This window comes from Eublepharis macularius, chromosome 6 (assembly GCF_028583425.1).
Source record: "Eublepharis macularius isolate TG4126 chromosome 6, MPM_Emac_v1.0, whole genome shotgun sequence".
Lineage (NCBI taxonomy): Eukaryota > Metazoa > Chordata > Lepidosauria > Squamata > Eublepharidae > Eublepharis > Eublepharis macularius.
The window spans coordinates 107106439-107119821 of NC_072795.1; the positions used below are offsets into that span (position 1 = coordinate 107106439).

The 13383-nt window shown below is 38.9% G+C and overlaps 1 protein-coding gene across 2 annotated transcripts in view; it reads right to left on the reverse strand.

Annotated features, from left to right (window-relative positions):
* PCDH15 (protocadherin related 15) overlaps positions 1–13383 on the reverse strand; it is a 521765-nt gene that overhangs the window by 85927 nt on the left and 422455 nt on the right. The window lies entirely within an intron of this gene.

Sequence of the window (13383 nt, forward strand, 5' to 3'; positions counted from 1 at the left end):
TGTTTTCACACTGGTAAAACCTCCGGAAAACCACGCAAAACTCACGGCACAACGGCGTCTTCATAGCATGATTTCCTGTTTAATGACATGATTTCTGACGTTATTGCTCCATTAAGTGGGAAACCGCGCTATGAAGACCCCATCCTGCCACGAGTTTCGCACAATTTCCCAGAGGTATTAACAGCCGAGTGTAAATGGCTGTAGTTGAAAACAGTGAAAAGTCAGTTTCCTGAAAGAAATGAGTTTGTATGTTACAATGGGGAAAAGGTAGTTGATTTTGAGTGAAATTTGCATGCATTCTCTACTTCTGTTGGGTTATCTGTGCCTCAGAACACATAGTAAATAAAAATTTTACTCAGTGGAGCTCAAGTTTGGTTGCTTTCAGTACTTAGTACCAAGTCATATCTGGAAAGCCCAAGTCTGAGTAACAATGGATCTAAAGTTTGCTTCTTTTAGTGTAGTACCATGCAGAGGTGCCTCCATGCTACATGTCAATTTGTACAAAATGGTTTACCATATACATTAATCCCACTCTATAGGTTATCTCTATGCTAACAGAAGCTAGCATCAGCCATATTTGGCCATGCTTGGCAGTGGTGTAGGAAAAATCCAAAGAATGGGGATTGATTTCCATGGTAAGATAGTACTCATAAAAAGGTGAACATGTTGAGATGCTGCACGGGAGCTATACTGATGAGATGCAGTCCCAAACATTCTTTAAAATGTCAAGTGATCTCTTCAACACAGATGGAAAGTTCTGCTATTTCTGTTTCTTTTAATTTCTGACATGAAAACCTTTACAACCTTTATTCCTTACAGTTATTAAAATACATACATTAATCCCTCTGCCAGTTTAAACTTCACTGACATTTAATTTCATTAACACCTTCATTTCAGCTCATCACTTCATTTTTATATGCAGCATATATTTCATTGGTTCTGACAGATTAAAAACGCAGCATCTGTGACTCACTTATCAATTAACTCCTTCCTTTTAACAAAGTTCCAATGGGTAACTGATTATAACAAAAGACTGCATATCAAACTAACATGTTCAATTTTGCCCTCCAATCTGGGATTAGATACTGTGCTGTATCTGACCCCAGATTTCGTTTTGTACAATAAAGACCTTTCTTAAATAAAGGACTCTCTTTGTCTAAGAAGTCTGTATCAAGATTCTTCCCCTCATGCCTAGCTGTTCGTTCATGCTTGATCATCTGTACATGCTCAGAGACTCACCATTGCCAAACTGCTAGTGAAAGGGAAGCCTGAAAATGAATTTGATGGTGGCAGTTCTGGAGAATATTTAGCCAAGGGAAGCAGAAGTCTGAGGTTTTGCCCTCTCATATGAAAGCGCTCGCACACATATTCCCTGGGGCTATACCAGATGCATGCAAAGGAGAAGAGAGGTGGCAAAAATGAAAGGGGAAATGGGAAGGAAGTAGAAAACGGCAGCAGGGGAGCAGAAATAAACAGGAGGTGGAAGCAGGGAATAGCAGGAGGAAGTGGGATTTTCCCTCCCTTTCAAGTTTCTTGCAGGTCCCTGCTGGTTCTTCTCACTAAAGTCAAAAGAAAATCAAAAAGGCCCATAGCATGCCAAAGACCCAGCTCTCTCCCAATTGTCATGTAAGTGGGAAAACTGCCCTGGTATTATACAGGTGTATAGTACTTGGGCACATACACTGAAATTGTGATCCTTCTGTCACCAAATTTCATAGGAACCAGCTGAAGGTATACTAAAAAATGAGATATCCTTTTGAGGAGCATGATAGTTTCGCCCTGTATTCCAAAACTACATATTTCCCATGTCATCTGTGGAAATCCCAGAGAATTTAGCTTTGTGATGTTTTTTGACATTTGTATACTAATTTTTTTTTCTTCTGAGGCAAGTATGTTCTCAATAAACTCTAATTTGCCCTGCTTATGCACATGAGAATACTGCCAGGCATGAAGCAAATATTTTTAACTCAGTCATTAACATCTTCTTGATAGCACAAGAATCTGTACTTGACCTGAAGTGTTGCTGAAATGTTTGCTGAGTTGCATGACATTCAGAGGACGCTCTCAACTACCTTTGGGGCGCCTGACCCTCCCACCACAGGACTCACAGCACAAACAGAAGAGCAGCTGTTCCATTCCTAACTGAGTTAAGAGCAGACGGCTATCTCTATTACAAAGGCTACTTCAATCAAACTACAGGCAAGCAGGATAATTGGATGGGTATCAGTAATAATTTGTTCAGTTATGTTGTTAATTATCTGCCAAGATGACTTATACACTGGCAGGTGAAATAAACTCATCTACCACTTAGCTTAATTTTTGCTGTTAAAAACCTGGCTTGACCCACTCTGATTACAACACTTTAATGACAATCTTAATTAAGGTTGCCAATGGATTGAAGAAGGTTTAGTTGATTAATCACCTGCCTTTTAACCAATTAATTGAGTTTAAACTATTAAATCACCAGACTTCACTATAAATTCCTTTCTGACATATTGAAGGAAGCATAAGATAATTACAATTTAATAAAGAAAAGCTATAACTTTTTAGAAAAGGCATCTTTAATATTTTGTTTTTCACTGATGATGTAGTCGGCCAAACTATTGACCAGTGTCTCCTCCCTTCACCTCCCAGTTATATTTAATTAAAGGGGAGACATAATATGAAGTTACTGCAATAATAGTGTCATCCTAAGCAGAGTCCATTGACTTCAATGGTGTCAATCTGTATGGGATGGTGCTATAAATGTTTCACTGCCTTACACTGTAAGCACTAGCCGCCTGAGTTTGGTTCAGTGATATATATAACAAGTAAAAAGAAAGGCAAAAAAAAACCCTTTGGGGATTAATTGATCGATGTAATAATTGATATGATCAAAACTTAAATTAGTATTAGTTAGATTTTCAGAAAGGCTCACCTTGCAGAACAGAAGAAGTAAAAAACACTACTTCTGTATGCATAAAGACAAGTGTCCTGACTGACTCATCAATGCCCAGCTCAAACCCCTGGACCTAGAAACATGAAATTTGGGGAGAACATTCCTTTCATGATGTAAACACCCACTAAGAAAAGATTTTTAAGAAATTCATCCCCTAAGGGGGTAAAAAGGGTAAAATGTGTTTTCCCAAAGGGATACAGCTTCCCTGTGTGGCTGCTGCCTGCTTGCACCCCCACCCACTGACAGCTTGGCCACTCTTCCCTGATTGAGCTGGCCTTTCAAAATCATTTGCATATGTGAGCTGATTGAGGCGCATAACATTCCACACCTTATCCCCCCCAGAGACAGTTGGTACTATGTATTTAATATTATACTACAAAAGCAACTCAAAACATACACACACACACAAACCAAAAAATGTTACATACCTGTAAGTATTATAACTGGATTTAAAGTAGTTAAATACCATAGCAAAACATGGGTATCAAGCTAGTATGACATATGCAGGAAACAGATGAGTGTAAGTTGGGGTCCAATGATGAATCACAGGAAAGCTGGTGTATGTATGTATGTATGGGGGGGGGGTAAATACTTAGGAAATCTCCTCCACAGCAAAATAGTGCAACACTGCTAAATCCTAAAGCTAGAGGACTTATTTCCTGTTCACTTCATCCTGAACCTCAGCTGTCTAGCACTGTAGTACAATTACACTGGCAGCTGATGTTCAAGATATGATGAATGAGTTGAATACAAGATTGTTTTTATCTCTTCCTTTCCATGATGTTCGTGGTTGTGGTGGAAACTGGTATGCTTCCAAACCCAATTAATAACCTCCAGTTCCAAGATACTATAAATTGTTTTGCAGCTTTAAAAGGTTGGTGTATATGCATCTATGAACAGAGGAAGCACATTTCTTCCAGGACTTTTTAAGATTTGAAGCAGTCAGAGTCTTCAATAATAAAAACGGTTAGAGCAGGTCAGTTTCTTCTCCTTTTGACTATTTTCTTTGAAAAAAGAAATTCTCAGCTCAAGATGACACTTACAATAAACATTGCTATAGACTACAATCTTGTTCCCTTATGGAAGTGCCCTCCAGGACTGGTCTATTATTCTGCAGTTCTGAACCCTTTCTAAAAATGCTCTCATGAAAAATTTCTGTCATGCACATTCTGTGGGATGATCAAACCATGGGAGAATTTCTGACCTCCTCAGGCAGACTGTTATACAAGGTGAGAGAAACAACAAAGAATGCACATATACGGACAGTGTCTACCAGTTTGTTGGGTGGCACTCTCAGAAGTTTTTGCTCGGATGAAAGAAACTGTGATAGCACTGCAGAAGAGTTGGTCCTGCTGGTATGTGGGGCAAAGGCCATTAAGGGCTTTGTGGGGGAAAACCAATATCTTGTATTGAATGCAGTAACTGATGGGTAACCAATGGAATGACTGCAGAATGGGTATGATATGCATGCTCCACCTAGTTGCAGATAGTAACCAAGATGAGGTGTTCTGTACTAACTGGAATTTTCTAAAGATAGTTTCAGATGAGTAGCTGTGTTGGTCTTCTATAGAAGAACAAGATTCGGGTCCAGTAGCACCTTAAAGACCATAGTCAGATGAAGGGAGCTCTGACTCCTGAAAGCTCATACCCTAGAAATCTAGTAGGTCTATAAGGTGCTACTGGATCAGAACCTTGTAATTTCTTATTTGACTTTAAGGCTAGATTTGTACAGAGTGTATTATAGTAGTCCAGCCATGAGGTTACAGTGGCTGGATCCATGTGTGTAGATCAATTGAGACAAGATAAGGAGCCAACTTCTGGGCTAAATACAGGTGGAAACATGCGGTTCTCAAATCTCTCATAGTGGGTACATATATAACCCCAATTTTGGGTTAAAAGATTGGGTTAGGAATGGTCCATCAGTACTTCCTGACTTCATTCCAGCTCTTCCTTTCATATGCATAAATCTCCCATACATCCCCTGATAACCCCAACAATGGAAAAGAGTTACATCTACACTATTATAATGCTAAGTAGTTTTCCTTTAACCAATGCCTGAAACCAGTTTCTAACCATGCTTTCAAAGCCCAATTAAACTTAAAAGCTTGGCTACTGTTAACCATGGCTAAGGTTGGTTCAGAGGGTGGAATTGCAGAGAGAATTTGTGCAGGAGGCAAGGGAGAAGTACACCAGGGGCAGGAAGTACAACACAGTTAAGATATAAGCAGTGCAATCCCAAACAGAGTTATGCTCTAATGCCACTGACTTCAACGTACATATACAGTTCATGGGACAAAGGGAACGTTCCTCTCCTCAGTAGAGTAGTTCTATGGTTTGAGTGTGTGCTATGAGGAGAGCAGATGCCCAAGCCAGAAAGCAGCTCAGGTAAAAAAAACCCACCTTCATATTCCTTTGCTCATTTTTACCCAGCTGCTAGTTTTTCTGTACCCATGAAAAGCAGTGGGTGTAGTGACCAAAGAAAAGTCAGGAGGAAACATCTTTCCTCCTTTGGCCTTCCCTTCTGTGACCAGTTCCAACTCGAGATGGGCAAAAACAGCAATACAAACTAAAAAAAGCCACGAACAGCCCAATCAGCTGTTCATGAACAAGCTGTTCCTGAGGCTCCATTCTAAATGAACAGGTGGTCATTGCAGTTGCTGTTCATGGCTGTTCGTTAAGCCAGACAATCTGGCACCTGCAATCAATTCCCTTGGCAACTGGAGGCAGGGACTGCCTGAACGCTGTCTGAACTCCTGCTGTTGCCCTGGAAACCCTAATCTAAGCCCAATTTAGCTTGATAGGCAGGTCTTCCTTTCAAGTGTGGAGCTCCAAATTTGTTACAAGGAAGCAAAGAGCAGGGGGGAGGGGGGCTCCCAGCTCTGGTTTTTCAGACAGTGAGGGAGAGACAGTTGCTGTTGGCATTTTGAGAGAGAGAGACAGGGAGAGTGCATTGAAGCTTGAATTTTCTTTGTGTGTGGTGTGGTAGGATCTACCTCTTCAAGTTCCAGGGCTGCTGCCAGGCTCTGGGCCAAGCTGTTATTTATTACTGGTACCTTTCCTGCTGCCTGCTCAGGTAGGGTTTCTGGGAGTGGTGTGGTAGGGATCTTGATGGCTGGCGGAGAGCCTGCTGGCCCCCACGAACAACGAACATGTTCGTGAACAGGTCATGTTCGTCAATGTTCGTTGTTTGTGGATGGCAATGAACAACGAACACCACATTTGTTTTTTTCCTGTTTGTGCCCATGTCTAGTTCCAGCTTCCTGCTGGTTCCATGGAGCTATGAGAAGAAAGACCTATTGCTTTATGTGAATGCCTTGAGAAGAGTACATAAGTGGAGCATTTTACTACATAATGGGTAGAAGGCTGGAATGAACAAACTTGCTTATATTTAGCACTGCTGCTGCTGCTTGGTGGGGAAAAGACGTAATTCTCATGGTTTTCAATTTTGCTGTTCTAGCTGATCTCAAGTAGCAAGCAACATAGCATCTTTGATACACCTCTTCATTAAAGGAGAACTACCAGTGAGTCTCTTGTGCCATATGTGAATAAATAAGTACGAATGTAATTGAAGCATTACAACAGCACGAAGCACCTAAAACAGAATAAAGGGGCAAAATTGTGAACTGATTATCTACTTAAGATGTTTGTCAATGTTTTCTTTGGCATAGCAATTGTTATCCGAGGTGATAAAACAGAAGTTCAGACAACCTATATCTTTAAACAACCTTCTAGGCAATGGCTGACGAAAGAAAAGTGTAGGAGGGGGGAGAGAGGACAATCAAAGGTAACATTAATCTTAGATGAAGCTTCCAGGAGACATCGCTGCCAACTGGCAACATCTTTGTCTTTGAGGACTTATTTTTCAACCATTTATTTGTATCCATGACCATTTTTGGATTGACACTAGAACAGCCTGGAGGCTCCTTCCATTGAATCAGTGCCGATGACTGCTAAAGTTGGTTGTCATATGTAACAGGAGTGATAATTCAAGACAGGTAACAAAATGTGACAACTACTGTCAGCAGTTGTAGACTAATCAAGCATAATTCCTGAGTAGTCAAGGAGAACCGAGTTGGAAAATGAACAGCTACCTTTATTCTTATGGCTTTGAATATAGGGAAAATATGTGAGTCTATGCAGTAGAGTACAGGAGAACACTGTAATCCACTTGAGTTACTTGACAATGTTAAGAGGCAGGATAAGACCCTATTAGTGCAAGTGAGATTTCACTAGGATAAAAAATAAGTGACTTGCTCATAGTACAACCCTAAGCAGAGTTACAGCTTTCTAAGTCCATTGAAGTTAATGGGCTTAGAAGGGTAGTACTATAAATAGCTTATAGTGCCATCCTAAACAGGATTGTCTTCCTCCATATAGGCCTGTACATGAGCTATCATCTGCAGTGAGGTTCTGCAATGTGTGCTCCCACCTGTAAGAAGTGGATCAGTATGAAGGACAGGACTTTCTTTGTTATGGCACCTCAAATCTCTCTCCTCATCAGTCCACCTGGCACTAGTCTTGCTGAGTTTTAGGCACTCGAAGACCATGTTTTTCTTTCTTGAGGCTTTTATTAGTTGTTACTGCCCTTTTAGAATGGATAGAATTTTATCACTCTATAGGTTTTATAGTTCCGGTTGGCAACAGTTACAAATAATTTAAATCTGCTCTGTTCCTTAGTTTTCAGTATGGGTGTGTTATCTTATTTTAATCTTCTGGCCTTTCATCATTATTGACAGGAAGATGCCCTCTTCCCTAAGGTTATACACAATTTTTATAAATTACTGCAAACTGTAACTTGTATGTGAATGTAAGAAGACCCTTACTTGTCAGCACATATAAACCCCACCCCTCAAACATAGTCTTACTTTCAGGAATATAGGTGTGTCGAGGGGGTCTGTTTATTTTTTTTCTAATGTTGCTTCTAACTTCTGGATTTTTAAATTTTTTGGTGAGTAAAGTGTCTTGAGAGCTTATTCCTGACAAGACAGGATATCAGCATTTAAAACGAACAAATAATGTGGTAGATTCTGTGGCAAGTCTTGCCTCAATTAAAAAATCTTAAAATGAAATTATATCACTATTTTCCATGTGTGGTGAGTTGATAATGAAAAGTAATGCTTCGACAAAAAGTTTTTAGGACAACATACCCATTCTTCTTGAACTCCTGTATTTCTTTATTCACATTTGGATTTCTAGATCTTTATCTCAATCATGCTTTGACTTTTCCACGTCACTGCACAGTTCTTCATTTCCCATAAGATGATTGCTTCTACTTATGAGCAAGTGAGAGCTTTTCTTAAATTCATATCCATACAGTCTACAGCATACATAGCTTATTATAGGTCTGATGTATGACTATTTCCTCCTATCACCTCATCATATTAAAATGAGGAGTGGGAGGGAAAATATTAAACACTGCAATGCCATAGCAAAACAGATTAAGGTGCCACTTGCTGCCATTATTCGAAAGTGACCTTCTGATCCCCCTTCTTCAATGTAATTATTTTGATTTGTGCTTTCTGGCTCATTCTTTTCATTCACTAACTCAACTGTAAAGCAGAGTAAGAAGTTTGTGGACAACTTCCATGGGAGTGATAGATTTTAACGTTCTTTTTCCCATCACCAACTGTAGCTGAATCATAACTGGGCCAATATTTGTCTTCCTAGCGTATCTAGAAGCTCCTTAAAATGTAGGTACATCCATCATATATAAGTAAGAAGCATAAGACGATAAGGATAACCCACTTTTGGCATACATTTTTTATGGTTCCCATAAGCCATGTCAATAGACTGTGGATCCTCTCATGACAAACTATGTAAACGAATGCACACACAATATATGAACTTGAAAAAATTGTGAGAGAGAGAAGGAAGGACAGAGAAAAAGAGTTAAAAAGACTGGTGTATTATTTACAATAATTGCAACTGAACAGTCATCATTGAGGTTTTTATATGCTCCACTGTTAATAACACTGTATTCATTTTGGCAACTGAGAGCAAACCAATACAAAAAAAGTGGCAAACAGTCTGGCATGCAAAGTGCTTGTTTAAAGGAGTCATCCATCAATATATGCCAGTGTGCATGCACTCCCATGGATGACATTATGTCAGGCGCGACCAGAAGTCACGTTATCGCACCAGAGCCAGTTCTTAAAGAATTGCCCCAAAACAAAGCAGCCATTTACCCAGGCTGCCTGCTGATAGCAAGCACTCTCTAGGCAGTCTGCCTCCTCCTGCTGATTGCCAATGACTGGTGGACAGAGAGGCAAATCACCGGGGGTTGCCCACCATCAGTGGGTACCTGGGAATCTGACTTCTAAGGTATCCAGTATTACGGACCCCTGAACAACATGTTTTTCAGCCATTCTAATTTCCATTGTTTCCTATGGAGAAAAATGCCATTCTTACTCCAAGGCAATGTCCCCCGCACAGAAACATCGGCAATGTCCCCCGCACAGAAACATAGATAACCCCGATGGTTGTTGTGGGTTTTCCGGGCTGTATTGCCGTGGTCTTGGCATTGTAGTTCCTGACGTTTCGCCAGCAGCTGTGGCTGGCATCTTCAGAGGTGTAGCACCAAAAGACAGAGAACCTCCCTCCAGAGCACCAAACCTGGTCAGACCAATACTCCCTGACCATTCCACAGTAGGGTTGCCTCACTCAGTAGGGATCTCAGTGGGATATAATGCAGGGAGTCCACTCTTCAAAGCATCCTCTTTATCCAGGAGATCATCTGGAGATCAATGGTAAATTCAGGAGATCTTCAGGTCCCACCTGATGCCACGCTAGTGTGTCATTTTACTGAGGCTGGGCATCGGGAAACTGACATGAATTATACTGTTCTTCATGTCAGTAAATCTAAAGACTCCAACTTCATCAGATAAAATCTTTGTAGGAAAGAAGCTTGGTGAATTTACAAATTAAATAGTGTTGAGCCCAATTGGGCTCAGTGTAAAGTGTGATCTTTCCTGTTACCTCTCCCGTTTTGTTACTGGCCCTTTAAATCTTACGGTCTTATTCATTACAACTGTTACAAATTCATAAACACACACCTAGAAACTATAGCTGGTCTGCCTTAGAAACTTGTTGGAACTATCTGATAATTATATTTGTGTGTACAATCCCAGGTTTTTGCTTTGTTCTGTTGTTATGTGAACATTGTTTGAATTTCACTGCTATTATTTGCAGCATGTAACTGCCGTGATGAAGAAACATTGAAATGGGAGGATTCAAATAGCATGCTTGAAGCAGTTACTTATGGAGAAGCAGTGAAACTGGGGAAAAATTCTTTGTTGAAAGATTCTCTCTTTCCTACATATGATTGGATCGTATAGAGTTACCTGGAAAAGCTTTGAATATATACTTATTACATTGTTCTATATTGTTGATTGTGCTTTATGTATGTCACTCACCTCACCACTAGTTTCTGGGATGATATTTATGATGGTGAATATGTTATATAACCTTATGCTTATTGAATGTATATAAAGAGGCACGGTTGTTATTATTATATATAGGCATATGCACTTTGTATATTACCATCGGAATGATTAGTCATATTATTTACAAGCACCTTGCACTTTAATATAGTCCTTGAAATAGATCTTAGAATTTACATGTGATATACCACTTGCTGCCCACCTTTTAGACAGAACCCGTTGCCCTCTATTCTAAGTTGTATTAAATTCTCATTGGATCTTTATTTTCATTTATTTTGTGCATCTTTATTGTGTCATATTTTTGCTTTTCATTTTCTCTTAGTTTGTCACAACGTGATTCTCCCACTTCCCCCCTGGAAGTTGGCAATCCTAATCTACAGAGCCTTGGAGAAGTCTGAGAAAATAGGGCCTCCTTGACTAGGCCAGAACTAACCATTTTCCTGAATTTTACTGGCCTTGCTAAAACTTATGTGGAATGAGGGATGACTGTGCCTTTCTGTTGCTCAGGGCAAGTCCAGGTTGGGAAATTCCTGGAGAATCGAGGGTGGAGCCTGAGGAGGGCAGGGTTTGGGGAAGGGAGGGAATTCAACGGGATATAATTCCATAGAGTCCACCCTCCAAAGCAGCCATTTTCTCCAGAGGAACTGAACTTTGTAGTCTAGAGATCAGCTGTAATTCTTGGAGGCTAGAAATCCTACTGCTGCTGTTGCGTGGTTGTTCTGAGATGATGTGAGAACCTATTCAGGACAGGTTTGACTTTTCTGGTTTTGGGTTTTGTGGTTGGTTACTGGTTGTTTTACTGTTGTTAGCCAAGTTTTTACTTTTTCTGTTTCTGCTTTTTAGTGCTGGGGTTGGGGTTGGGTATGGGTATTTTAAAAGCTGTAGTTCTGTACGTAGTGTTTTATTTTCCTGATTAGCTACTGTTGTGTCTCAAATCTGGGTTTTTTGGTGTGTGTGTTCATTTACTTGTCTCTCAATTTTTTGTGGTTTAGTTTTATTTAGTTCATTTCCTATCTGCTTAGATTTTTTTGATTTGGGTTTTTTTTTTGTAAAAGTTTGGTGCTTGTAGAGATTGCTCTGTTCTGTGGGGGTTATTATTTTTTTTTTGAAGGGGAGAGTTTTTCTGTTTCTGTGCTGGTTTGTTGTTTGTTGGTAGAGTTATGAGGTGTTCTTATGGGGAAAACTGGAGCTTGCTTTAAGAGATTAAACTGAAGGATTTAAGCAATGTTATTTTCCCTACAAGAAACCAGCAGGATGGCTGCGGTCACCTTGTTCAGGGGTTTGTAAAATTGGGTCACTTTGCTAAGGAAATAACAAAATAAAATAATTAAAAGTATATTTTAGAAATCAAAACTCTAGTCTTAATATCTTTTTTTTTAAAAAAAATGTGGTTTAGAAGGATCATTGCAGTTTAGCTGCTATTATATTTCAAAGATACTCAAAGAAATAGAACCAATGCCTAGGAAAAATTAGCAACTATATGATGAATGATATTTTCTGAGAACGCTAATTATAATAAAAATGCAGTCACTGGCATCAGTCTTAGGGATCATTTCTGGCATACAGCGTATGGAAATGAAAAAAACATTACAAGGATATGCCCAGAAGCAAAAACATAAAATGAAATCAATAACATTCAAGTTGTCTTCATAACAAAATTTATTTTAATTGCCCAGCAATTCATTATTATTTAGAAGGCTGGCTAGCCATGTGTTTTGATGTTCTCATAAGATGGGCAGCTGTGACTCCTAATGTTTTAGTTTATGGTTATAATAATTTAGAGACAAATAGAAAGAATGGTTTAATTCAAGCAATTGCTTATGATACATGCTATGCCTCATTATTTTGTTGAGCTTTCTCCTTTGTGCATATCCAACTAGTGCAACATCTGATGATGGCACCTTTCTGAGACAGAAAGATCTCTTTTTTTTTTGTTATGTTGGTACAATTCCTCTAGAAGGGAGTGATAGTCCATACTGGGAGCTGTATCCTTCTACAATAATAAACATATGACAGTCCCTAGATTTGATTTCTGTCCAGTTCTGCATAAAACACAAATATGACTTTGCAAATTACTTCAGATTACATACACATTGACTTGTAAGGAATGGTGCAGTGGGGGAGAAAACTTTATTTGTGAGAGAAAGAAATATCCTAGGAAATGCAAAAGTAAGTTCTCTCCTTCCTTTCTTAATAAGAATAGAGTAAATCCATCTAATCAAATTAAATCAGAAGACCAGCCCCATGCCCTATTTCCTTAGTCCATTAAGTTTAGTTAATTGGGATGAAGCAAACAGATCTGAATAAATTAAATTACCATAAATTTTACTCAATTAAGGTGACCAATTAATAGATGACATCTAATTCATTTAGTTTCATGAACATTCAATTATGATTATTGAAAAATTCAAAAAACTATCATTTCTCACTGATCGTATGCCAGAAGATATTCTTCCATAAAGTATTTAAATAGATTATATTATTATATTATTGCAGTAAAGCTTCTGAATTTAACTGCAAGTTACACTTTTCTTGTGTTAAGGAATCTTTTAAAAGCTTAATTCTAATATTTATTCTGTGTCCACTATAAGGTATAAGGTATAAAGGGCAGTACTGCAGAATTTATATGCTTTTAATTAACAGCAAAATGCTTGAAAATAGAACACATCAATTTACAAAAACTAGAAATTATGTACCTTTAAAAAAAAAACCCTATAACTACTATCCAGCATTTACAAGCATACACTTGGTAACTAGTCTCATACCATAGAGGATGGGCATCTTATGGAAAAACATTGTCTACTTCTTTCCAGGGTGATGGAGGCATTAAGAAAAGCCTTCAAAAATATTGCAGAATCATCAGGATCACCAAGATGCATCTAGGATGCTTTGAGAAAGTTATTAAAGATTTGGATTATTTGGCAATGCAGTTCCCACCTCAAGTGCTACAGAAAGAATGTCCAAAGGCTGCTAAAGCAGTACAAAACAGGTATGTGAACCAAAAAA